At 37.3% G+C, this 27,493-nt stretch overlaps 2 long non-coding RNA genes across 4 annotated transcripts in view; one reads left to right on the plus strand and one right to left on the minus strand.

The window, feature by feature from the left end:
* LOC137854447 (uncharacterized) lies at window positions 1–26,473 on the minus strand. The gene is made up of 6 exons (XR_011095174.1): window positions 26,219–26,473; window positions 22,760–22,836; window positions 10,804–10,867; window positions 10,215–10,284; window positions 2,653–2,688; window positions 1–856 (listed from the first exon to the last, which is right to left on the minus strand). It is a non-coding gene; the product is annotated as an uncharacterized lncRNA (long non-coding RNA).
* LOC137854446 (uncharacterized) overlaps window positions 15,356–27,493 on the plus strand; it is a 51,386-nt gene continuing 39,248 nt past the window's right edge. Inside the window, exon 1 of one of the 3 annotated variants that reach the window (XR_011095173.1) lies at window positions 15,356–16,269. This is a non-coding gene — a long non-coding RNA (uncharacterized lncRNA). The remainder of the gene's footprint in view (window positions 16,270–27,493) is intronic. The other 2 variants (XR_011095172.1, XR_011095171.1) reach the window with 2 other exon arrangements.

Below are 27,493 nucleotides of genomic sequence, written 5' to 3' on the forward strand. Positions count from 1 at the left end.
TAAGGTTGGTTTGCCATATATTTAATTCATGTTTGCAGTTTGAAAACATAGGATAACTTCAGGTTGGCATCCTTTAGAGATCATACTAATTATATTATTAATGACTTAGAGTTAAGTCAATATTGCTTTAGAAACTATTCTGTGGAGTCCATAACCCTGCAGCATCATATTTAAAGAGGAAAAAAATGCAATATACCTAATGTAATTATCAGTAAAAATCCTTTATGTATTGCCTGCTTTACCAGCTATAAGGTTGTGGTACTACGGGAGCCCTGGGGAACTGTGGATAATTGAACGGTCAAAATGTTTCTGATCTTGGGTAAGCTGTTAATTTATTATCATAAATTAATTTATTAAACACTTTAGCAGTTGTTTAATGAGCTGTCTAAAGAAGAGAGATGAATGCCACCAGCAGCAAAATATTAATAAATCCTATGTACAGAAAGGATTTTACACTATTTCTGAGTTCTTCCTCTTCTAGGTAAGGGTTTTCATTTTCTTATGTGAATTTCTTTCACTGCAAACTTCCTTTCAATCACAGAACATGAACAGTATTTAAACCACAAATAGAAACAGGACATTAAGTTTTATGCATCGATATGACAGGACTTTTACTGTGTTTTCATACTGTAGTTTTTGGCATTAACCGGATCAGGTATATCAGCACAGTGGATATGTTGCAAAATGCAGCTTTACAACTGTTTAAAAATGTAGGAAAAACCCAGGATCCTTACAGAAACCTTTGTCTGAACTTATTTATATCCAGACAGAGGAAGCAGGTTTGCCAGACACTGAGAGCTGCAGACACAGGATTTGCCAGACAGATGCAGAATAGAGGTCTATTATCCTGTTCCACCTGTTTAAAGAAAAGATGAAGGAAAACAGGAGAAGACAGTGTTTTTTATTGAAAAGAATATATTATTTCCTAGTAGTCTAATGCTTCCTTCTATCCCCACAAACATTCTGGTTCAAAAAGGTTGAGCTGTTGTATGCTGATGATAGTGGAACGTTCATATATGGGGTTTAAAAGTTGAGAAGGAACCTGTGATCTTTGAGAAGATCCTACACCTGAAATTTAACCCGTAACTATAGCTACAGAAGGTTGGATCATTTTGATGGAAAACACTTTGGGCTTTGGTGTATGAGAACATCTCCAGCAAAATTTCTCGTTATATTTTTGTTCTACTATAGCTCATGTCATTATTATATTTTTACGGGCTTGATCCTTTTCTGGAACCTGACTGTTCTATTAGCAACAGCAATAACTTGCAGCAGGAGGCTCCATAATTTAATTGCTGTTGGGTGAAAAGGTTTTTCTGTTACCAGATTGATTTTTCAGCCTTTCATTTTTATACAATTCCCTTGTGTTCTTCTGTCATGAAAAAAGGTACTTAGCAAAACCCCATATAATATCACTGAACTATTCATCGCATTTGCTTTCATTGTGTCATATTTCTGCTTGTCTCTTCTAGACGAAAATTATCCCAGTTTTTCCATTTTTTTTTTTTTTAATTCAGTGACTATGTTTCTCTTTACACAACCTCTTTGTTTAGTGGTGTTTCTTGAGGTATGTGTGGTGGTTTTACTTGGGTGAGCAGCTGAGCTCCGTCACTCCTGCTCTTTCATTCCCCCTCCTCAAAGAGAAAGAGGGAGAAAATACAAGACAAAAAGCTCAAGGGTTGAGATAAGGACAGGGAGATCACTCAACAATTATTGTGATCGGCAAAACAGACTTAGAGTAGGGGGATTGGTAAAATTCATTGCATATTACTAACAAGCTAGAGAAGTGAGAAAAAAAGGAAAGAAACCAAAAACACCCTCTCCCCATCCACTCTCTTCTACCTCTTCCCCCCAAGCAAAGCAGCACATGGGAATAGGGGAATGGAGGCTGCAGTCAGTCCCTAACACTTTGTCTCCACTGCTCCTTCACAGTCACTCTCCGCCCCTGCTCCACAAGGAGCTCATCAAGAACTGCTCCCACACGGCTCCGTATCACGGGATCTATCCATCTCCCAGAAGCAAACTGCTCCAGCATGGGTCCCCCATGGGCTGCAGCTCCAGCCTGGGGCCTGCTCCTGCGGGGGCTCTCCATGGGCTGCAGCGTGGAGATCTGCTCCATGTGGGACCCATGGGCTGCAGGGGGACAGCCTGCTCCACCAGGGGCCTCTCCACAGGCTGCAGGGGAACTGCTGCTGTGTGCCTGGAGCACCTCCTGCCCTCCTGCTGCACTGACCTTGGGGTCTGCAGGGCTGTTTCTCTCACGTTTTCTCACTCCTCTCTCTCAGCTGCTGTTATGCTATTTTTTTTTTTCTTTTTCTTTTCCTTTTTTTTTTTTTTTTTTTTTTTTTTTTTTTTTTTTTTTTTTTCCCCTTTGCTAAATACGCTCTCACAGAGGCACAAACAGCATTGCTTATTGGCCTGGCTCTGGCCAGTAGCGGACCTTTTATCTAATGTGAAACGGTTTCTGAATTCTCACAGTAGCCACACCTATGTCCCTCCCCTCCCTCCCCCCACTACCAAACCTTGCCATGTAAACCCGCTGCAGTATGATAACCAGAGAAATTAATATGGTAATTGCCTTTCACCTTCATTTGTAAGAAAACAAGCATGATATACAGCAGTGAAAACTCAAGCTCAATTAAAGAAACTTACATGTGTGGTTCCAGATATATATCATGGCAAGCAGATCTGAAATGACAGGAAAGGAGAGCATGTTTGGATAGAATTTGTGAGATGGTGGAATCAAAATCTGTATACCAAGCCTTGGTATTCTCAGATATAATATGTTTTTACTATTGTCATGGTTTAGGCAAGGATAGAATTAATTTTCTCTGTAGAACCTATTATGGTGTTCTGTTTTGGATTTTTGATTAAATGTATGTATCTATTTATAAGATGGAAGCCTATTATTTATCTAGTTAAATTGTTTTATTTCAGAAGAAATTTAAGGAACAATTTATTTTTTCCATTTGTTTGTCCAATCCATGCCAGTTTCAGTTTTACTCCTCGGTCTGTTTTAGTTTATTCATATCAGCCTAGTTTTAATATGGTTATGCAGTTACTTAAATATTAACAGAATAAAAGAAATGAAAGACAGTCATATTAATTTGAAATCCATTGCCTGATAAATTAATTGGTGCAGTGTTACAATATTTAAATTGTTACAGCATTAACCCTAGATTAAAACATATTTTTTAATGAAAGTTGATTTATGCATATCTATACATGAATAACAAAGTTATTTTTTAATAACACAAATGATGTAAAAATATCTGAAATCCTGTTTAATCATACATATAGTTCTGTCTTACATAGTAATACAGAGTGCATCTGCATGCATTTCTGCATATCCTTTTCTTGCTAGAGTAGAATATGTCTCTGAATCATTTTCAGGTCTAGTTATATTGATATGTGATTGAGATTTTTCAAGGTTAGAAGCGAAAAACATTTTTTTCAAACATCTTTATTTACATAAGCATGTGGATAAAATATGTGCGATTTATAAAATGTTTTCTATTTGTCTACATCATTGTAAGTGAACTGTTGTCAAACCCAAACCTCTAGACCTGAAAATGTGTCCAATCCTTCCCAGACAAAGCAAGCAAGCTCTCACAGCCAAATTGCAATGTTCTGGTAGTACTTAGCAGACAACATATAACCCAATAACCACTTCTGAGAAGTGGTTTGAGAAAGAGAAGCATATTATGACTTTAGTCATAAGGCTGTATCCATTCTACTTCAGTCAAAACTAGCAATTTTTTGCTAACAGTGAGTAAAAGAAGGCCACAACCATTCTGCCCCTCATGTTAAAAGTTTACTTCTGACATAGATTTGAATTTTTGACATAGCATTATAACATCATAGGTGATCAGAGAGTTATTTGAATTCTAAAAAAATGAATTATGAGAGTTAGATGAATTTATATTTATCTGAAAGACTTTGAAATTCACAGGTAACAGAAATCTGAGGGAATGGATGCAATGTTAAGTGACTCAGGGAACTGGTAATGTAGCACAGCAATACTGCTTTAACTACTTTAACAACTGCTTTAGAAAACTGTTTTAAATAATGGTTAGTGTGAAGATAAACTATGTCAGTGAAGATGTACTAAATCAAGGCATAGGTGGAGAGGTTTGATGATGTATTATATAATATAAAAAATGTTCTGTTAGGCAGCTGATAATATTCTGTATAATATTGCTTGTAATGATAAAATATGAGCCTCTGTAGATCACAGTCATGTGGGAACAACAACTGATCTAATGCTTGAGATGACAGTGATATTATCTCTGTGTGTACCAGATGGAACATGTTGAACATTTGGAGCAAGGTCAGGAGTCTTGGTAGTGAAAATGTTAGGTCAGCAATAACAGTTGTAGGATTCACTATCCTTTTTTACAGCTTCATTAAGTACTACATATGCAGTAATTGCAACATGTAAGGCTCCTATCCCATTTGTAATTCTGACTCCAATATTTTCAGTGCATTTTTTTTAGTTGTAAAAATATGATTTTGTAAAAAACAGAAAAATTTATTGGATTTCAAAATTTATTTATTTATGTAGGCAGATATTTTTCAAAAAGAGAAATCTTCAAAGTAATATTGTTCCTGACTCAAATTATTTTGATACTACACAATTGCTTGCAAACAGAGAAGGACTTGTGGGTGATATGAATGTTTGACGCCATCTACTAAGTAATAGCCTTTTCAATTCTTGGAAAAGTAAGGAGAGGGTTAAACAGAACTGCCACCATGGACTTCCGGAGGGCAGCCTTTGGCCTGTTTAGGAGACTGTTTGGCAGAGTCCCTTGGACGCGGCTAGCAAATGTGATGCCCATCTACAAGAAGGGCCGGAGGGCAGACCCGGGGAACTATAGGCCTGTCAGTTTGACCTCAGTGCCAGGGAAGCTCATGGAGCAGATTATCTTGAGAGTCATCACGCGGCACTTGCAGGGCAAGCAGGCGATCAGGTCCAGTCAGCATGGGTTTATGAAAGGCAGGTCCTGCTTGACGAACCTGATCTTCTTCTATGACAAAGTGACGCGCTGGGTGGATGAGGGAAAGGCTGTGGATGTGGTCTACCTTGACTTCAGCAAGGCTTTTGACACCGTTTCCCACAGTATTCTCCTCAAGAAACTGGCTGCTCTTGTCTTGGACTGGCGCACAGTTCGTTGGGTTAGAAACTGGCTGGATAGCCGGGCCCAAAGAGTCGTGGTAAATGGAGTCAAGTCCAGTTGGAGGCTGGTTACTAGTGGCGTTCCCCAGGGCTCGGTGCTGGGGCCGGTCCTCTTTAATATCTTCATCGATGATCTGGATGACGGCATTGAGTGCACCCTCAGTAAGTTTGCAGATGACACCAAGTTAGGTGCTTGTGTCAATCTGCTCGAGGGTAGGAAGGCTGTGCAGGAGGATGTGGATAGGCTGGACCAATGGGCTGAGGTCAACTGCATGAAGTTCAAGAAGGCCAAGTGCCGGGTCCTGCACCTGGGGCGCAATAACCCCAAGCAGAGCTACAGGCTGGGAGTTGAGTGGTTGGAGAGCTGCCAGGCAGAGAAGGACCTGGGAGTGATGGTGGACAGTCGGCTGAATATGAGCCAGCAGTGTGCTCAGGTAGCCAAGAAGGCCAACAGCATCCTGGCTTGCATAAGAAGCAGTGTGGCCAGCAGGTCTAGGGAAGCGATTGTCCCCCTGTACTCGGCTCTGGTGAGGCCACACCTCGAGTTCTGTGTTCAGTTTTGGGCCCCTCACTACAAGAAGGACATGGAGGTGCTCGAAAGAGTCCAGAGAAGGGTGACAAAGCTGGTAAGGGGCCTGGAGAACAAGTCCTACGAGGAGCGGCTGAGGGAGCTGGGCTTGTTCAGCCTGGAGAAAAGGAGGCTCAGGGGTGACCTTATCACTCTCTACAGGTACCTTAAAGGCTGTAGCGAGGTGGGGGGTGGTCTGTTCTCCAACATGCCTGGTGACAGGACAAGGGGGAATGGGCTTAAGTTGTGCCAGGGGAGTTTTGGGTTGGATCTTAGGAAGAACTTCTTTACCGAAAGGGTTGTTAGGCATTGGAATGTGCTGCCTGGGGAAGTGGTGGAGTCACCGTCCCTGGAGGTCTTTAAAAGATGTTTAGATGTAGAGCTTAGGGATATGGTTTAGTGGGGACTATTAGTGTTAGGTCAGAGGTTGGACTCAGTGATCTTGAGGTCTCTTCCAACCTAGAAATTCTGTGATTCTGTGATTCTGTGAATCCAGGAAGGCTGGACACTCTTCAGGAAGGGAATCTTAAAGGTGCAGGAGCAGGCTGTCCGTTTGTGCCCAAAATTGAGCTGGCAGGGAAGAAGACTGGCCTGGCTGAACAGGAGAATTACAAAGATGAGGCTATGCAAGGAGAAAATTGGAAGGGCCGAAGGTTCATCTGGATATTGCTGTTCAAGACAATAAAAATGCTTCTATAAACACATTAGTTAAAATAAATAATTAAATAAGAGGACTAAGGAGAATCTGTGTCCTTTATTGGATGTGGGAGGAAACAGTGACAAGAGATGAGGAAAAGGCTGAGGTACTTAATGCCTTCTTTGCCTCAGTTGTTAGTGGCAAGACCAGTTGTTCCCAGAGTACCCAGTCCCCAGAGCTGATAGAGAGGGACAGGGAGCAGAATGAAACCCCCGTAATCCAAGAGGAAATGGTTAGCAACCTGCTACACAAATCTTGTGGGGTCAGATGGGATCCATGAGAGGGAGCTAGCAGAAGTGCTCAGCAAGGTGCTTTCAATCATTCATCGGCAGCCCTGGCTAAATGGGGAGGTCCCAGTTGACTGGAGGCTAGCAGATGTGATGCTCATATCCAAGAAGGGCTGGAAGGATGATCTGGGAAACTACAGGCCTGTAAGTCTGACCTCAGTGCGGGGGAAGGTCACAGAGTAGATCATCTTGAATGCTGTCATGCAGCATGTACAGGACGACCAGGTGATCGGGCCCTATCAGCACGTTATTTTGAAAGGCCAGTCCTTCTTGACTAACTTCATCTCCTTCTATGACAAGGTGACCTGCCTAGTGGATGAGGGAAAGGCTGTGGATGTCTGCATAGACTTAGTAAAACTTTTGACGCTGTTTCCCACAGCTTTCTTCTGGAGAAACTGGCTGCTCAAGACTTGGATGGGAGTACAATTCCCTGGGTAAAGTACTGACTGGGTGGCTGGGCCAGAAGCATTGTGGTAAATGGAGTTAAATCCATTTGGTGGCCAAATGTGGTGCCCCCCAGGGCTCGGTATTGGCACCAGTTCTCTTTAATATCTTTGTTCTGGACAAGGGGATCAAGTGCACCCTTGGTAAGTTTGCAGACTATACCAAGTTAGGTGGGAGTGCTTAAAGTCTTCTTAAAGGCTGTACAGAGGGATCTGGATAGGCTAGATTCACAGGATGAGGCCAACTTCATGAAGTTCAACAGAGGCTAAGTGCCAGGTCCTATGCTTGGATCACAACAACCCCATGCAGGCTTGGGGAACAGTGGCTGGAACGCTGCCTGGCGGAAAGGGACCTGGGGTTATAGCTGAATATGAGCCAGCAGTGTGTTCAGGTGGCCAAGAAGGCCAACAGCATCCTGTCTGGTATGAGAAAGTGTGGCCAGCAGATCTAGGGAAGTTATTGTCCCCCTGTACTCGGCTCTGATGAGACTGCACCTCGAAAACTGTGTTCAGATTTGGGTCCTCCCCTACAAGAAGGATATTGAGGTTCTAGAGCATGTCCAAAGAAGGTCAACAAAACTGGTGAAGGGTCTAGAGAACAAGCCTTATGAGGAGTGGATGAGGGAGCTGTGACTATTTAGCCTACAGAAAAGGAGGCCTTATCACGTTCTATAACTACCTCAAAGGAGGTTTTAACAAGGAGGGGGTTAGTCTCTTCTCCCAAGCAACAAGTGATAGAACAAGAGGAAATAGCCTCATTTTCAGGGGGAGATTTAGGTTGTATATTAGAAAAAATTTCTTCAGTGAAAGGGCTATGAAGTATTGGAACAGGCTGCCCAGGGAAGTGGATGAGTCACCATCCCTGAAAATATTTAAAAGATGTGGTGCTTAGTTGCATGGTTTAGTGGTATACTTTGCAGTACTAAGTTAATGCTTGGACTTGATGATCTTAGAGGTCTTTTCCAACCTAAATGATTCTATGATTCTATTCTTTTATTACACAATTGCTGCATTATGAAACCATCAGGATCTTCACGTAAAACAGAAGTTGGATTCTATTGTCCATGGTGTGGGCTTAAAATACATTTTGGAATGTTCAGTTTTATGAAAATGTAACATTTTGACTAGATCTACTGGGATTTATACACCATGGTTCATTATAAGCACTGTGTGATTACAATGTTTTCCTAATGGTGGATGAGTCTACTTTTGTCAGTCTTTAATTACTTTGCTCACATTTGTAGAAAAAAATACACATTAAAAATAGCAACAACAATAAAACAAAACAACAACAACAATCTGCAACAAACCTTTATAATGATGTATCCTATTTAGCTCAGGAAGTGATTCTCTCATGTATAGGATGTTTCCTCTGAGAAGCATTTGATTCACAGTGAAATGAGTAACTTTAAGCTATTAATGTCAACAACATTAACTATTCTCAGTTTGATTAGTGAAGCTCTGTGTGATGCTCCCACCTAGATCTAGGAATATACTTAGGCTGGGCCACAGGGAAGAAAATTTGCATGAAAGTAAAAATTTATTTTTTTTCCCCTAAAATTACATTTACATTTTTCTATTGCATTGCCTTCAGAGTTTATTTTCCAGGCTTTTAATATTTTCAAGGACTTTTTTTTTTTTTATAAAACAAGATTTTTTGTTGTTATTGATAATAAATTGACTGTTACCCAAAGCTCTGAGTTTAGAATTGTTCTTTATAAGGAAAAAAAAAAAAATCTTTATTCAGTGCTGTTAGCATCTTCAGAAACCCCAATGTGTGTACAGAACAGTTATAATGGGATGACACCTACATCCGATTTTGTCTGGCATCTCTATTACAGTGTGTCACTTGTGACATCTGTTTGATCATACAGACTTACACGTGTACCAACAATGTGGATGAAGACAAAAGGTTTTGGATTTAGATATAATTTATCTTCACAGACAGACTCAGCTCACTATGTGGATGTCATAGAACAGATTACAATTGTAATAAAAAATGAAATGAGAATAAGACAAGTACACAGGGATTTTTTTGTACCGAAAACAATATTTCAGAAGCTTTGAAGTTTTCTACCTTGTTACCCTCTGACCTGATCACTCTAAACCTACCTCCATTTTTCAAAACCAGTTCTGGGCCTGGACAGCCACATTTTTAAAGGCATAGATAGTGTACGTTTTTAAAGATGCAAAAAAGCATTCTATAAAAATAGTATTTATACGTATTTTAATTTTATTGATCTTACCCTTTCACAGTGCTAGACCTCTTGAGAAACCTTGCTTGAATTAGGCATACAAGGAGAAGGGAATGAGAGTGCAAATAACTCTTATAGACAGAATTAGCAGTTTCAGTTTTCCTGTGTCCCTGCATGACAATATCCTTGGGATGATCCAATGCTCCAACTGAAGCATAAGTGCCAGTTCTCCATCCTGACATGTATATGGTTATTTTTCTTCTTCTGTATTATGTATTTTTTTCTTAACACGAGTTGACATATTTATAAAAGGAAACAGCCCTCTGGATAAACTACTAGCCAGAGAAGGTGAATGTGAGTGTCTGTGGCCAAGTCCCTTCCCTCAAGCCTCTTATCTTGCCAAAAAACAACACAGCCCAAATGTGAAAGCATCCTGACTTGCCCTTCAGAATGCTTTTACAACCTTCATCAGTCTTTTATCCTCAGACACTCTTACATTATCACTGAGGTAAAAGACAGAACTGTCTGAAAGAACATTTCAATTTCTTTCAGGCATTTTGCCACAAAGCTGAATTCAGAAGCCCAAGATGCCGGGGCTATCCATACATAATATGAGGAGACTCAAGTGCCTAAGAATGAAACTGGCAGTTGATAGCAAATGTTAACTAGTTATTAGAAAATGCTGAAGTGCTAAGGCATGGCCTTAGCCCAACCATGCAAGCATTTAGGAGCGTAACTCATAATCAAGAGAGACTCACAACTGCCAAACCCATTCTACAGCTGAGCATTAAAATTTAGTCAGACATGTATTAAAAAAAAAAAGGCATGAAAAGGAAGAATATGCTTACCTTGAAAAGAATCTCCCAGCTGATAGATTACCCAGGAACCAGAGCTACCAGAGAGCTGTAGGCTCAAATTCTGGATAGGAATGAGAGATTGACACAAGTGATTTATCTCTACTTTCCTTTTCTAGGAAAGGAAAGTACATGTCCAGTTTGCTGTTTTTTGACCTCACCCCACTGAGTCATCTCCCAGATGAAGACAGCTTTGGCTAAAAATATAGCTGTCACAAGTAGAAAAGTAACAATTCTCTCTGGGTATTTCAGACAGTAATGTAAGCTCTTGATTATTATCTAATTAGGGAAAAAGATGGAAGCAAAAAAGTAGTCAGCATAGATTATGTTTGATGTGCTAAAATTATTCTTGAACTGAACTACAGGTTTGTGTTCAACACCAAAACACTACTGAAGCCTGGATTCTGATTTTATAATCTCCTTGTAGCAGCTGCCACTCAGTCTTTCAAATCACACACATCTTTGATGTCAGGTTATTGTTCCATTAAGGTGCAGCTCACTGCTTCTTTCAACTCAATCTCTTTTAATCTTGCAAATCAAATAAAGCTCAGTAATGCAGATAATATGTCAAAAATATCCTTACCTCATTGACATTCCCAGTGGAAGTCTACTTTTGAAATCATTTCTCAGCTAAGTTCAGATATGTTCTGCAAACCATGAAACATCATTGAGAAGTGCTTAGTGCACATCAATAAAAGGAAAAATATATCTAACAGGTATCATAATAACAGTTAACTGCAGGGTTTTTGTGCAGAAGAATTTATATGTGCATAAAAATAAAGTCAGATTTCATGTGCATGCTATTATTGTTAAATACCATTTTATAAAAATACTATCAGATTGTATTTCTGGTGATATATCAGTGGGCAGAATAATAATTGACTAGGAGAGTTCTGATAGTAAAGTAAATGGGTGTTGCAAGTCTTTAAACACTGTAAACTGTTATGAAATTATTCATAGAGGTAAATATTTTCTTTGTCGGTTTGAAGACATGAAAAACTGCCACATTGATATAACAATATATGCATATTTGAGGTTCCAGAAGTTTCTTCTGATGTGCTTCTATGAAGCAAGATTTAAATAGGAGGGACATGACAGCCTCTAACTCATATGGAGGTGTCTGAGCTTAGTGGGGCAGGAAACAGGTGAACACTAGAGAGCTTTGCTGCAGTACTGAAGTGGAGCTATTACATTGTGTTCTGAAATATTCATGGCACGTTTATATATTTAAAATAACATTAAATACAGTAGGTGAATATATATAAAATTCATATAGAAAGTGACACTCGGAATGCTTTCCTGATATAATTGTTATTTATAGGAACCTATATTTATCGGTTATTTATTGATAGGAGGAAAAGTGGCTTTAGTAGATATAAGGCTACACCTATTCCTTGTGCAATATCAGCATCAGCTGAATAAAAGCATCACATAATCATGTGTGTGGACAATGGAATTATAGAATGGATGGATTGGAAAGGGCCTTAAATATTATCTAATTCCCCTGTCACGGACAGGTACACCTTCCACTAGACCGTGTTACTCAAAGCCCCATCCAGCCTGGCCTTCAACACCTCCAGGGATGGAGTATCCACAGCTTCTCTGAGCAACCTGTTCCAGTGCCTCACCACCCTCTGAGAAAAGAATGTATTCCAAATATCTAAGTTAAATCTACTCTCTTCTGGTTTAAAGACATTCCCCCTTGTCCTATCACTAGACTCCCTGACAAAGAGTCCTTCCCCAGCTTTCCTGTAGGCCCCCTTTAAGTACTGGAATGCCACTAAAAAGTTCTCCCTGGAGCCTTCTCTTCTCCAGGTTTGACATCCCCAACCCCTCAGCCTCTATTCACAGGAGAAGTGCTCCAGCCACTTCATAATTTGCATGGCCCTCCTCTGGACTCGTTCTAGTATGTTCATGCCCTTCTTGTACTAGGGACCCTAGAACTGAATGCAGTAAAGTAAGTTAGTCTCCCAAAGTAAGTTAGGGAAGACTCATCTGCATCCTCATACTACCTTGATCACTACATGTAAGTTTGCATAGCCTTTATGGTTATAAGACCCTTTCTCTTTGGGAGAAAAATACATGTACATTTGTGTTGCATTCTTAAAAGTTTCATGGAAAACAGGAAGAAAATAAGACTGTGAACAATAGAAGTTGGAGAAAGAAAAGACTCAGTAAACCATTTAAGCCATCTTCTTAATAGTTTGGAGTTACTAACAACAGTATATTCCTTAGCATTTAGTCCTGCCTAATCCATTGTTGAGTTTGGCATGTCATTTACTCTAGGAAAGCAATCAACAGCTTGCCCTTTCTCACTTCTAGAAGTCATTTTCTTGAGATTAGATAGGATTTTCAGGGAATCAAAAGGAACCAGACATCTATCAGTCTTTTTCCATAAATTGCCTTTCAGAAACACTGACACTAATTTTTTGTTTTCTTCATGTAACTGCACGCTTTTCACACAGCTTCTGTTATATGTGCTGTTCTTGCTGTTAGCTCTTTTTGGTTGATCAGAAATACCAGCCAGTAACAGCACATTCTAATCAACCACTGGCAACAACTAGTAGCAGTGACCCTAAAAAAACATATATTTAAGTTTCTTTATCTATATATGCTTTTGGAAAGGTGAAATCAATTGACAGTGTGCTTCAGAAAAATCAAAAGGAGGAGCAGCTTCGCAGCCCCTCCATGAGCACCCCAAAGCCCCCTGGGGGGCTCAAGCCCCTCACACTGCCCAGCCTTGCCAGGGTCCTGCTCCCAAGGCAAAGCTCCAGTCCCCAGCACAACAGCACCTAGGTCCAAGTCCCATGCTGGGCTGAGTACCTGACCCTCATCTCCTCATGCCCCACACTAAGAAACCCAGCAATGTCCACAGCTGTCCTTAAATAATTACTGGGCCCACCTGGCCCCACCCAGTGGCCTGCAGCTGGGCTAATTTTAAAGGTTAATTAATTGCTAATTAAGCAATGGTGGCTGGTGCTGCCCCTGGATTGGCCTGCCCTTAGGCTGGCTGTGGGGGTGTGCTGCCTGAACGACAAAAGAAGTCATGTTTAGGAACCTGAACATGCTGTTGCATAGCAGACTCCTTAATTTTTCTTAAACCTTCTTAAATGGCAGTTCCAGTTAACAACAACCATGAATCTCAGAAATTCTTTGAAACTGTAGGAGTGTTGAAATTCATGACCCATGACTGTGAGATTGAAAAAGATTCTTACCAATTAGGAATTACTGAGTTCTCTTTGATGTCTTCAAAACTTTTTTTTTTTTTTTTGTATGTGTGCACAAATCATGTAATTTATGAACTTATAACATTTTTGATGATTAGGGTTGAAAATCATAGGACTGAAAAAATTATTACTGAAGCATTTGTATTCTCAAATAGGTGTTAAAAGGCCTAAAAACATACTCAAGGAATTTATGACCAGTTGTACAGGTGTTAACTTGACCACAGTGTATGTCGGTATAACTCTAGCTTTCATTTTTTTTTATTCTTCTTATTCTTTTTTCCATTATTTTAAAAAATATTTATTTATTTCCTAATTACTTCCAGATCTCAGTTATTAATTTTCTTGCATTTGGCTTTGAAAATTATCATTGTATTTTTTGTTACTAAAATATTTTTTTTCTGTGGATTTTTTTTTCTTATGCCATTATCAATAACTAATGAGCTTGAATTCCCCTCTCTCTCCCCCCAAAAGCATCTCAAAACTAAAATACAGTCTGCAGAAAAACAATTTACAATTTAGAATATATTTCTAAAAAGTGCATTTACTAACAAGAGAGCAGACTTCTGTGAAACACAGGTATATTGCCCATATGGAAAGAATAAAAATTATTAGTTAACACATCTGGGCAAATACTGCAAGAAATTCCTGTTTGTCCAGTTGCCACTTTTGTTTTGACTGTAGTAAATTTCCCTTTACGGACATTTTCTACAAGACAGATTGAAATGAATTGTTATTGTAAATATTGCAAAAACCTAATTTAAATGTATATGAATTGGCATATAGTTCATAGAATTGTGAACATTTACCATCAAAATTCTTTAAGTTATATAAGTAACTGAGAAAAGCTACTGAGGCCGTCTTTTGCAATTTTGGATATATCAAACTTAGTGATGAGAAAAAAAATGTTTAAATAAATGTCCGACTCAATCTGGGCTATAGACATTTTTAAGCAGAAAGAGCATTAAGATTGCTCATATATATTATTCATAACATTTTTTTCCTGTTCTGATGATCAGTCAGTGCTTAAAGATTAGAAGAAAGATTAATGAAATCAAAAAGCATTCCAGTAACAGTTCTTTAGAAAAATTAACCTGATCTGTAAAAGTCTGAAGAGCTTTATGGAAAGTTTCTGATCTACTTGCCTTGATTGTGAAATCTCAACCTTAAAAAAAAGAGGCAAGCAAAATACAAATAATACTAAATACTGCAAATGAAGCTTGGATATATACAGATATTCAAGTTTTCCCCCATCGTGATGAGGAATACCAATCACTATGCAAAGATGGACTGTAATTTGAGGATCACCTTAATTGCTATTACACTTGCATCAATAGACACAGATGTTACCTGTGAGGATAGTGGCTGGGGGTATAATTTTTCCACATAAAACAAAAAAGAATTTTTCTTTGTATCTATGTGAGATATCAAGATATAGAATTGCATCATTGGAATTTAAATGTGTTCAATTATTTTGAGAAAAATTACTGTAACAGTATATAAAGTAGTTATTGTGTTAGAAACCTCTTGCATGTTTATTGTGTGCTTATCGCAGAATGGTTGAGGTCGGAAGGGACCTGGTCCAATCCAAAGCCAGACTAGTGGTATATCTATATTTGGGTTGGGGGCACTGAAAGTTGACTAGAAGTTTTCCATGATGTTTTCAAGCACAATCTTTTCAGTTTTTGTGAATCATGGCATTTCTGATACACTTTGGAAAGGAAATGTTAAGAGAATAATAGATGGGTTGTACATAATACTGATGACATTACCATCATACTATTTGTGGACAGAGATGATATTCCATTGATGAAATGGAACATGGATATTTTTTGGAATTAGTATTTAAGAAAATTATTGATTTATTGATTAATACTACTCGAAACACTGAATATTGAAGACAATCGGTTTTCCCTGAGTTTCTGTAGTACCTGGCACAACGATAAACACTGAGACTTTCAGGTGCACTACTGGAAAGTGAATAATTAATAACGTCAGCTCTGAAAAACATTTGAAGAAGATGAGATTTGGTGTGAGCAGTGCAATTGCTATGACTTACATGCAAATTCTTCCAATTATATCAACGGTTATTGACGATTTGCTGTTCTAATTTCACTTCATTTTCAGCAGTGAAGCTCTGACTGAGTAGATTTCTGTTATTTTAACCAGATTTTTTTTTCTCTCTGTGTATCATTTTTCTGATTCCCTGTAAAGATATTTTGTTGAGTGGTCTGTTTAGTCAAATTCATGTTGTAATTGCTGTGGAAATTAACTATTCTCTTTCTTTTACATGTTATAGATTTTTCTAGATCTCCAAATGGCAGACTATCTTGTTTTCATTCATTCCAAGAAAGAATCATAGGATATCCTGAGCTGGAAAGGACCCACAAGGATAATCAAGTCCAACTCCTAGCTCCACACAGGGTCACACAAAAACCAGACCCTATGTCTGAGAGCTTGTCCAAATGCTTTAAGCCAATCCCAAAGGAGCCAGCGTGCAGACACCCACTCCTAAAACTCATCAGGCAGCACACCTCACAGCCAGCCTGGGGGCAACCCAGCTGTACTAACCACTACTGCTTAATTAGCAATTACACCTTTAAATTAGCCCAGCTGCAGGCCACTGGGCAGGGCCAGGTGGGCCCAGTAAGTATTTAAGGGCAGGTGTGGGCATTGCTGGGGGTTTCTCTGTCGGGGCATGAGAAGGGGAGGACTAGGTTTGTGTGGGGATTTGGTTCCAGGTGTTGCTGTACTAGGGACTGGAGTTTTGTCTTGGGAGTAGGTACATGGTGAGGTTGGAGGCCAGGCAGCATAGGGAGCTCAAGGTAAGGAACAGGGGGCTTTGGGGTGCTTGTGGATGAGCTGTGGGGCCAGGTACTGCCTCCTGTGGCCAGGCCTTGGCCTCTCACCCCACTCCTCATTTAGATTTTTCTAAAGCATACTGTCTATCGCTTCCACTCTACCCCTGCTGTGTACCATTTCCAATAGTCTGTCTGACCTTATTGATCCTTACTGTAAACCTATATAGGCAGTCCACGCCCAGTGAGTGTGTTAGTGAGAATGATACCAGTCCTGTTACTGTTCTCTGAGGGCAAGAGAAAAGTCTAAAAACCACATGGAGATACATGAGGGATCAGGGTTTTCTGCCCTCAACACCAGTGCACTTTCATGGTCCCTTTGCACAATGGGTTGCTGGAGGATTGTGCCCAATTGACAAAGCCCGGCTATGAGAACATGATGTTACTACATACAGATCAACTCTTTTTGATACATTTTCCTCTGGGGAATGAGTATGGCTATTTCAAGAGCTAGTATTTCAAGAGGGCACGCAAAGGTTGCTTTCAGCTGAGATGCTGTAATTCATAAGCAATAGATTTCAAGGACAGAAGGAGCTGTTACGGACTTTGTAGTCTTTGCAAGACCAGCCAGGCATTTTTTTTCAGTATTCTCTGTAAGTTGAAGGAGTGTGTTGAAGCACAGCATATGTTTTAAGAGAATATCCAATCTTAAATTCAGGATTTCTAATGATAGAGAAATCAATTCATCTGGCAGATCATTCTGGGTGTGAATTACTTCCACTCCTGAAACTATACAAAGCTTTTTTTTTGTAGTGTGAATTGTACAAATACATCTAGCCACTTGATCTGTTCTTTTGCTTTACTCCAACCAATGGGGTGACTGTTACATCTGCGCTTATCCAAATATAGTTCTCCTTCTTTAAAATTTGTTCTTATTAGGCAAATGTCATGTCATACATGTATACTAAGAAGCATAGCTGTTGTGGAATAGTCCATTTTTATTTGGTTTGACTACAAGACCTCATACAGACCAGTTAATTATGTAGGTACTGACTGTCAGCCTAATCAGCTGACTTTGTGAAGTCATCTAAGTTTCTGTATAAATCTATGGAATTCCCAATATTCCGAGCCTTTCTTTTGTGGGTGGTTATTAAACAATGTTTATTAACATTGCTTTAACACTGCTTTTGTTTTCATTTTGAACATTAATTAAATGGCACATGTTAATATTCTCAATGCTCCTTCTGGGTTTTGATGAACCAAACAGAAATGTCTGGATAATTTTGACATAATCAGTGAAGAGATTGCTCTTTCAGTAATTGTCATGGAAGATTTTAGAAATCAAACTACCTACCTCAATTTTATGCAAGCAGGTGTCACTGACAGTGATTTGGACATGGCCTGTCCTATTACTTAAATGAGAAACACACTACATGTAGCAGGTCATTTTATGTTACCTCTGTCACTGCTGAGAATTCAAGGTCTTCAAGGGTCTGTAAATGAGTGTCCAAAAAAGCTTATTAGTCATTAGTATTGAGTTGTGATGAGGAGAACATTTAATATTATCGATGTGTTGATAATACAATGAATGTTGCATGCACAGATTTGAATAAAGTAAAATCTTCTTTTTTCCCAGATGGGAAAAATGCTGAAGAAAGTATAAGTTAAAATGTTGAATATCTTATAAGTTTCCACAACATCTTTAAGGTCAAATTAAACACAGTGATTCATATCTCATCTGAACTTCAAATACTTTGGACTCGCTTCTTAAAGGAGTCTAGTGCTTTGTGGTATTGAGTAACTTTTCTAGCCTTTGCTTATTTTGTGTACATTGTATCTCAGGGCACAATGTAGACTAGTGTAATATACATTTAAAAAAAAAATACAGTAGTGCTGTGGGAAGTGTGCATCTCATTGTTGTATTTAACTTTTTAAAAAGTCTGCTATACATCTAATTTTATGCATTTAAGCAGAAAACTGTTACTGTGGAAACGGCTATTATGTCATTCTTTACAAAGAGGAGATAGGGCGTTCTCTCTCTAATACATCATAAGAGAACTCCAGTTTTGCAAAATTGTTACATATCCTGGATTCTGGCTTTCAAACTTTCTTTCATGTACATTTCTGATTTTTTTTTTATTGAGCATTTCAACAAATAAAATTCTCACTGAAGCTGGATTAAAGTTTAAAGTTCACTGGATTTTTATCTGATTTTTCTCCCTTTTAAAAATGTCTATTTCAAGCAACTAAAATAGAAGAAATTGCATTTCAATTGAATTCTATTTTTTTCCTGTTTAACAATTTTTACTCTGTGCCTATTCTTTTCTTATCAAAATAATTATTACTTTATTCAAAGAGTACTTATTCTCAAAAAGGCCTTCAGATCTGATTTATTCTTAAGTATCCAAGCATTACAATGGGATTTGAACAGGGACCTGAAGAAAACAAACAGGGATATTGAAGAACAGGAACAGGCTGACAGAACCAAAACAGGAATGAATCTGGACAGGCTAGCAGAACAGGGAGCAGGACAGGAACAGGGATGTTGACTGCCTCATGAAGATAGGTTTGGCCAAACTTGGCAAACTGCTCAAAGAAGCTTGTAGTGAAAGTTGTTGGAAATAGGTGCACCTGAGCTGGAAGGAAGCTCAAGCTGAGAAGCACATTTCCCCTCAAATGTACTACTCTCTTCTCTGAGATTCTAGGGAATTTCTTGCAAGAAGAGAAAGATACATTCATGTGCCTGTTAATTATTATATACTAATTTTATAATGGCCCAAGCATTTTAATTAGGTAAATCACCTTGCAAATTCATATTAAAATAATGTCAAGAGGTAAGAAAAACATTTTAATAACATCTGGGACATAAGGTGATGACCAAAGATATTTTGTATAATATAAATCTTTCTCTTAATATTATGATATTAATATACATGTATACTATATGTAAATATTTTCTTACATTACTTTTCCACTGCAAGTGACAGTTTATTAGCTTCTTTCCATCCAAGTAATTTCACACAACTTCTATTTTAAATGTATTATAACAGTTGCAAGTAAGAGTGTGATCGGGTGTGTATGGACTGGGGGCCAAAGAATCAGGGATACCCTCAAGAGTTTATTGATGCTTTTCAATGAAGAATGAAAAGATTAATGGTGATGTCAAGAAGGCTGTCACTGAACGTGGATGAAAAATGACCTGAGTGATATTTGGTGCTCAGCCTGCTTTTCAGTGTTTCTCTAGGAAGTCAGCCCTCCCATTAATATGATTTAGTTAAAACTTAATCTGAGCCCTTAAGATATTCATCAAAAAGGAAATGTACAAATAAAGACCTGTTACAATTAACAGACTACAACTAATGCATTTGCTAGGAGTTGAGCTATCTATTTAAGCCCATGGGAGAAAACAAAGGATATTCTAATGCAGGTTTTGCAGTTTCAGACTGAATTATACAAAGCATATCTTTAAAATAAGATATGATTAGATCAATATTTGGCTGAGAAAAGAAATGCATTTGCTGCATTATTGGTTTGGAAAATGATCTGATATTGGAAGTTCTTGACCACCCTACAGATAGGTGAAAGCAAGCCTGTAGAAGACACGAGATTATTCTACAGTCAAGAATTAACTGAGTTTGTAGTCAAGGAGGCAAAAGAGAAAAGATACAGATGTGTATAACCTTTTCCTCCAGAATGGCAGTGCTCAGGTTGGCATGGATTGTTCACGTGCTGTGAAGGACAGCAGATGTCCTTCACAGGTCTTTCACCTTCTGTCTTAGTCTCGCTTACCTCATTAACTGTCTTATAACTGTCTTGAGCCTTTTTTTTTTTTTTGAGAGAGAGCTCAATAATAAATAATGTCTTTTAAGTCAATGTTAGTATTTTCACTAAGTTCAAGAGGCACAGAGCTTCTTCCTAATACTATAAATGTTTCAGTCTTGAGTTAATGATTGAGAGTGATAGAAAATTTACCCTGTCTCACAAGAAGTATCAGTAATTAATTTACCCTTAAAATTTTTTAAAAAGTGTGCCCTATGTTGAGATTTTTCTCCTTCTACTTTTAGTCACTGTACTGTGCTTTTCCTCTATAGTTTGAGGTGTTCTTGTTCAGCTGGTTTGGAATTCTCTCACTGCTTCAATTTCTTTTGTAAAGATGAATTTATTGAGCTTACATTACTTATTCTCTGAACCCACTCCTGTTTCTCAATATTCATTTTTACAGTAAATAAATAAGGACTAGGCAGAGTGGAATCTGTCTGGTAATATTGTGCATCTTTGAGCTGAAAGCTGATGTAGGTGCTTTAAGTTCAACAAGGTTATATAGCATTATTTCTCTCCTTCCAAGGAGATTGGATTGGTAGCCTCAATCAAAGCCACCTTTATGTACAGAAGTGAGAACTCTAAAATCATCAGCAAGACAAAACACCTTTTCCCATTTAAACCCATAACAAAATCTAACTCAGTTATCTGTTCTTCTTGAACACTGTCTAAAACAACATTAAATGCAGAGCAGATGTGAGAAAGCATGGAATATTTATTAGATTTAGCTAAGTAATATGAGAATCTAATTTAAAAAAATGGACATTTCCTTGAAAATAAACTTTTGAAATGCTTTTCTAAAATCTAAGTGCCTGCAAAATGGGGTATCTGCACTGTACACAATTTTAATGAGTTGTAGAGCCTACGAAAGAATGAGGACTGAATTACTTGAACATACAGTGCAAGCAAGACAAGTGAATGGATTGTCCAAGAGGTATCATTTAAGTATTCCAGTACAGTATCTACCTGCCACAATTGCGGACTTAGTTGAGCACCAACTAAGCAGCAGTTGTTGCAACTAGTTGCTGCATTTGCACATGTAACTGTGACATGCCTATAAGTACTCTGCAGCATTTTGCTTTTGATATCCTGCTAAGTATTCAGTATGTGACTGAAATACTGGAACATGCTTAGTTTCTAAACAGTTGTTATTACTAAGATGATAAAAAGATGCATATATTAAGCTTCTCAAAGTTAATGCCAGATAACTTAAAAATCAGCTTACTGTGAGAAAATTATGTATAGTAATAGTATATTACAATATGTTAATAAAATGCAATAACTGGCAACCATAGATTTTACAATGATTAATAATATATTTTACCAATCCAACAAAAGGAGATTATTCAATAAATTAAAACATTATTTCTAAGAGATCCACTTAAAATTACATATCTCAAAGTTTGGATTATGCATAACTCAATTACCTCATATTTACCTCACATATTTGCAGTTTTGAATCAGTTTTTCTCATAAATGTCAGCCTTACTCCTTGCTGTATTGTGAAACTAAATAAAAGTCTGTATTTGAGATCTCTGAAAATGAATAAGTATAAAATAATAGAAAAGCACATCTATTATTTATCATTTTTGATTAGAAGGCAATACTAGGCACAGGTAGCTATAATGATCTTGCATCCAAGATTAAAGTTTTAAAAATTTTATTTGGAGGTTTTGAGTTTATCTTATATGTAATTGATGCAGAAGCCTTCTTTATGAATAATGCCCCCAAATCCATGCTTGTATAGTGCAGTACTTTTCTTTTGAACCAAAGATTTGGTATACCATAAATTTTTGTTATTGATCTTTAGCTTTTGAATAGGGTTTTAATGAAGAGTTGTGCAAATATGCTTATCTTTATGCGTACCTAAGTGACCTTCAGTAAGGCCCTGATTCAACAAAGCACATGCTTAATTTTAAGCATCTAAGTTCTCCTGTGAAATGCAAAATAAGCCATGTGCTTTGCTTGACCTTGAAGATGGCCTACCAAATCTTTCTTTTTGCTAGAAAATAACCTAACAGTTGAAAGAAGCTTAGTTAAACAAAATAGTTTAACATCCTCTTGCTTATAGATAGCATTTTGTTAGTCAGTAGTGATATCTAGGATCATTTTCTCTTTCCTGAACAGTGCGGAGAAACTTAAGTTTTCCCTTCCAGCACCAGAAGCTAGTAAAAGCTGATAGTACTGCCGAAAGAAGCAGTTTGTCCCTTTTTGTCTCCTATGGCTGGTTTCTTCTTAGTGTAACGCCTGGTGGCACAATCCAGCTGGTCACCTACTGAATTACCTCTAACATCAGCTTTCAACATCTCTCATTTTCCAAGAAGATCTTGTTACAAAGCTGTACAAAAACATATCACCTTAAACTTTTCAAAGAAGACCTTCGTCACAGCAGGTGCTCTGACATCAAAGCAACAGCCTTTCTAGGAGAACAGTGAAAGTGTATTCCTTAATAGTCTCATCTCTAGAGACATCTGTATGTGCATTTCTATGCCTATTTTTTCCCTCCCCTCCTCCCCTTCTTATTTGCCTTTTTGTTTTAACTACAAGTTCTGATACTCAAAGATGAAAAGAGAAAGGTCAGAGAAATGCCTGAGGTAAGATACAAGATATATCATTTAGCAGCTTTCTGGTGAATTGAAGCTGAGGAAAACTTCTCTTGATTTTTATTAGATTCTCTATTGCAAAAATTCTTGCTTACCTGGTCTGGATGGCTCTTCAGGTACTTTTTGTGTTCTTTTGAAAATGCCCACAAAATTTCTTAACTGGTTTGTCGAGCTGCATATAGGCATAATTAACCACACAAATCAAATTTTTTCAAGAATAATGGGTTCATTCCAAGACTCACAAACTGGGAGGGGGGGGGGGGGGGGGACGGGGACAGGGAATGGGGGGGAGGGGATAAGAAAACATAGATATTAGGGAATACAAATTTTATTTTAGAAAGGGAAACTTAAAAGCTGGTGTTTCCCAAAGTTAACAGACAACTTGAATATATATTTTTCATTATGGAAGCTTTGATTTTGCCATTTATGAGACTTAGCCTATGTCCAAAATTAGCATTTTACATTGTATAAACAGTTCTATTTACATTATTGCTGAGAAGAGATTTGTTAGACATCTCTCATGCTTCAAGTGGATTTGTATTAAATCCAAAATTTAATTGCAAACTACATTGGTATATATTGAGTCTTTCTTATGTCTGTCACTTAGAGGGGAAACCTACTGTAATAATAATTAACTTAGTAATGGCCTAACAGCCCTTATGCCTCCATCACACCATCTCAGAATGAAGGAAGTACAGCAAGGTCTGAAGCTGGCAGATTTATTTTTCTCTTCTGGGTGATAGAAGCTGTGGACAACTGGTAAGAAGTCAACCTTTTGGGATATTGTATCATTCCAAAACACTGGCTTTCAAGCAAGTGGAATGCCTGCTGTCTGAACTTGGGTAGAAGAGAGAGATTACTGACCCACAAAAACAAACAAAAAACAACCAACAAAAAAAAAACAAAAACAACAAAACAAAAGAACAACAAAAAACAAACAAGATTTAGGACTAAGTTTTTTAGGATTAAACTCAGGATAGATTTCGATTTATTGAAGGTGGTGTTGGCTCAGATGTGGGTGCAGATACTCTTGCCCTGTAAAGGGCATTGAGAAAACAAGGCAATCAAGAGTAGAACATCTGGCTTTTGGTTCTACCTATAAGAATGCATTGGAAAGCTCAGAAATAAATATTTTTCCTTTTCCTTTCTATTTTAAGTAGGCTATTTCATAAAAAAAAAAAAAGTCATCCTGAAAATCAAAGTTAAAAGCAGAGAACAGATTATGGAAACCTAGTATGATGAAGAAATGGAGAACAAATCAGTCACAGGTCTTGTAGGAAATGCTCTGGTTATACAAGAGTATTTTAAGTTATGCATCAAACCAGTGTACATCTTACTGTTGCTAGACTTCTCATTGACTCAGGTCTGTGCACATGTTTCTGGCTGAGCTATAGAGAAGGAACAGAGGAACATGTTTAATATATTGTAAATGTCACCATGTGTTTTGAAATGCATGATGTCTACTAATGATGAACGTTGAATAGGTACATAGGTCAAGACTGACACAAATATCATTGACAATATACAGTTGTAGAGAGGAGCAAGGCAGGCTGGATTGACTAGAGAGAATGTTAGATGTTGTTGAGGGTAACAGGCCATCTGGAGATTCAGTGTGACCAATATGGAAAAGGCAGGATTGCATTCCTCCACTATTGCTCTATTTAATTCATATAACCAAATCTTGGGTTATTTGCTTTGGAGCAGTAGTCTAACTGTTTTGAAATACATGTTTGAATGTCTGAGTCTCAGTTTTACATGTGGAGCTCAGCCTTGTGTTTTCTGTTTTAGAAGATTTTTTTCTCATCTTTCAGATTTGCCAGAGATTATCATCATGCACAGCAACAACAATAAATGATACTTGCTATTGCAGGATGGGATTAAATTTTTTTAAAAAATAAATTGTATATGCATAATTTGCAAAAGAAGCTGAGAATAGACACTGTATGAAGTGTCAATACCAATCCTCTAAACAGTGTAGTCTCTGAAATCTTGAGTTTTGGCTGTTGTGTCGTATTTAGCTTCAAGTTAAAAAAAACATGTGAGCTTGTCAACTCTTTTTGTCCAAAGCTTTCTTCTTTCTTTATTTTTTTTTGCTATTTCTTTCTGTCAAGGCTGCATATATCTTTACATTACTCTGTTTTCTTGTTTGAAACCTTCCTCTTAAATCACACTACAAAAGAAGATATTTACTCCCTGCCACTGTTTCATATTGCATAACAAGAAAATACTATTGGCTAGATCTCAAGAAGTTTACAATAAGAGGCTATTTGAAAACTAAAGTTCTGCAATTTTATTCCAGCCAGAGATGATGAAAATAATCTCTGTTAATAATCTGATGGAAAGGGAAAGGTAGAAGTTTCCCAGAGCTTAAATGATAGAGCATCTTTGTAGTGATTCAAAATACTTTGCCTATAGAGGATTTCTAGTAAGCAAAGGCATAAGGCCAAACTTGGACTCATGTATTTAGCTAGGTAGTATTAAAAAAACCTGTTATTTTACTGAATGTTGGTAATAATGTTTACAGTGGAGAAATGAATATTAGAAAGTTTCATCTCAAAATCTATTGTAAAAGAAATAATGAGCTAAAGGAAACATAGTGTCTTTTAGAAAATACAAATCCTCAAACTACAAAAACTCCCGTGGAATGAATTTTAATCAGTAGTGTTTGATAGTAGAGCTAGAATTTAATACAATTTTCAATTTTTACTGCACAAATACATTTTTCTGTTATTATTTTAAAGTATTTATACAATATTTAATAATATATGAACACGGACCCTACTTAAAATACTGATGGCATTTCTACAGAATTTCAAAGCTATGTTTTGTGTTTTAAAACTTACTTGATTTTGCAGAGATTGTATCTAGGCAGCAATTTGTTCTGTCTTTATTCAATTTATACGTTTGTGCTTTAAACAAATAATATAATAGTAAGTCATTTATTTTGTTGCTAGTGATTTCTGGTACATGGAATATGGCTTCAGTAATTATGGTCCTTTTGTCTGATAGAATTAGTTAGAAGAAAGTTAGTGTTAAATGAGATAAAAATGATAAAATATTTATCAAGGGGAAACAAATGTATGTGATTAGTACTTATCCTCCAGGACTGTAGAATACTTTAATAACAAAAAAGGAAAACAAGCTTTGTTTTCAAGCACTCATAACATTTATTACAGCTGTATTGAAGCTTTATTCACTGTTACAAGCCAGTAATCTGATCCAGAGTTTCTAATATAATACATGACCAGTAAAGGTTTATCATAAATGTTAAAACAAAAGACTTTTTCTATAGGCATGTAGTTAACAGTAAGTGTTGAAGGCTGGTAAAATATATTTTAAATTATTCAACAATTTTCCTGTTAGAAAGATATAGTTAAAATAGATTTATTGAAGATATTAGTATCTGCCAGGACATAAAGATTTGTATTCCTGATGAATCTCATGCTGCTTTTCCAGACCATGTTGCTTTTTTGTCCCTTTTCCAAGTCAATTCCTTGCAAGCAAATGAGTATGTAAACGTCAAAATCAGGTAAATAGCGAAAAGCACAACTCACCCACTGATCTCAGTTAGATGAGCTGCTCTGCCTCCTGGAGTCCTCTTATATTTTCTGGCACAAATATTTGTCTCTTTTTAATTACCCCCCAAAAAAACAACAACATTAAAAACAGAAGCCAGATTCAAAAGCTTTCTTCAGGTACAATACTTTCACTGTGCAGCAAATGTTTACATCTCATCTCATTAGATCAAGATCCATATTTTCCTCCTGCCTAATACTGTTGTATGGCTCTTCATCATTGTCCCTGTGTAGATCAACATGTCAGTCAGCTGAAAGTGTGCATTGCATTGATAATAATATGCTGATTTATGATCCTTGTAATATGAATAGTCACCTAAAATAAATGTGGGCAGAGCTTTTCACTTGAAAGTACTTTTAACAGTATTTATTTCAAATGTATTACAGTTTAAAATCTCACACTTCAATGTTTTGATGAGGCAGGCATTAGTTTACATACTTCTGATGGCATTTTTTATTTTAATTAATGTAACTTATTATCATCAGGATGAACAGTAGGCTTATAAAAGCATGGCTGTATAGCTGCATCATCTGAATGTTCTTGTGTCTCTTTGTGTAACTTTTGACTTGATTCATAATACAGTGGATTCCACAGAGGCTCAAATTAAACTTTCATCTTCAGTATAAATGTGCCTAACCAGTGTTAGGCAAGCATTAGTAATGTGAATTATATTGATCTTAGACTTATAATCACTCTGAAGCTATCCTTGAAAAATCATCTGGCTATTTGTGGGGAATATCTTAAAAACTTTAGAAGACTTACTCAGTCATTAAATCCTCATCACATACACAAATTTAATAGGAGTTTTTTGTTGCTAATCTCAGCTCAGGAGACTTATTCCTTCCCTTGTTGCCACTATAATTTATGTGCAATCATAATTCAAAAACCTTAGTCTAACACTGCACTCTGTTCTCTAAGGCAGTTTAATACATTCTGCTGTGTGTACTCATAACATTTATCACGTCAACAATAGGCATATGTGACCCTTTACAATTACCCTCCAATGTATGCAATGACTTGCCCCTCTACTACCAGATTCCCAACTTCAACTCTGGTTTGAAGCTGTTGATTTACAGGTAGAGTGTTGTTCTTTTAAATTAAGTTAATTTTTCAGGAATTTTTTATTTCATTGGGTTTTATTATCTTGCTTTTTGGTGATATGCTACCAGTGATTAAAGGAAAGATGAGGTTATAATAGTTGCCAAGTTTTTTCAAGTGTACAAAGCTGACACACATTTTGTATCTCATGGGAA

Source organism: Anas acuta, chromosome 3 (assembly GCF_963932015.1).
Source record: "Anas acuta chromosome 3, bAnaAcu1.1, whole genome shotgun sequence".
NCBI classification, from domain to species: domain Eukaryota; kingdom Metazoa; phylum Chordata; class Aves; order Anseriformes; family Anatidae; genus Anas; species Anas acuta.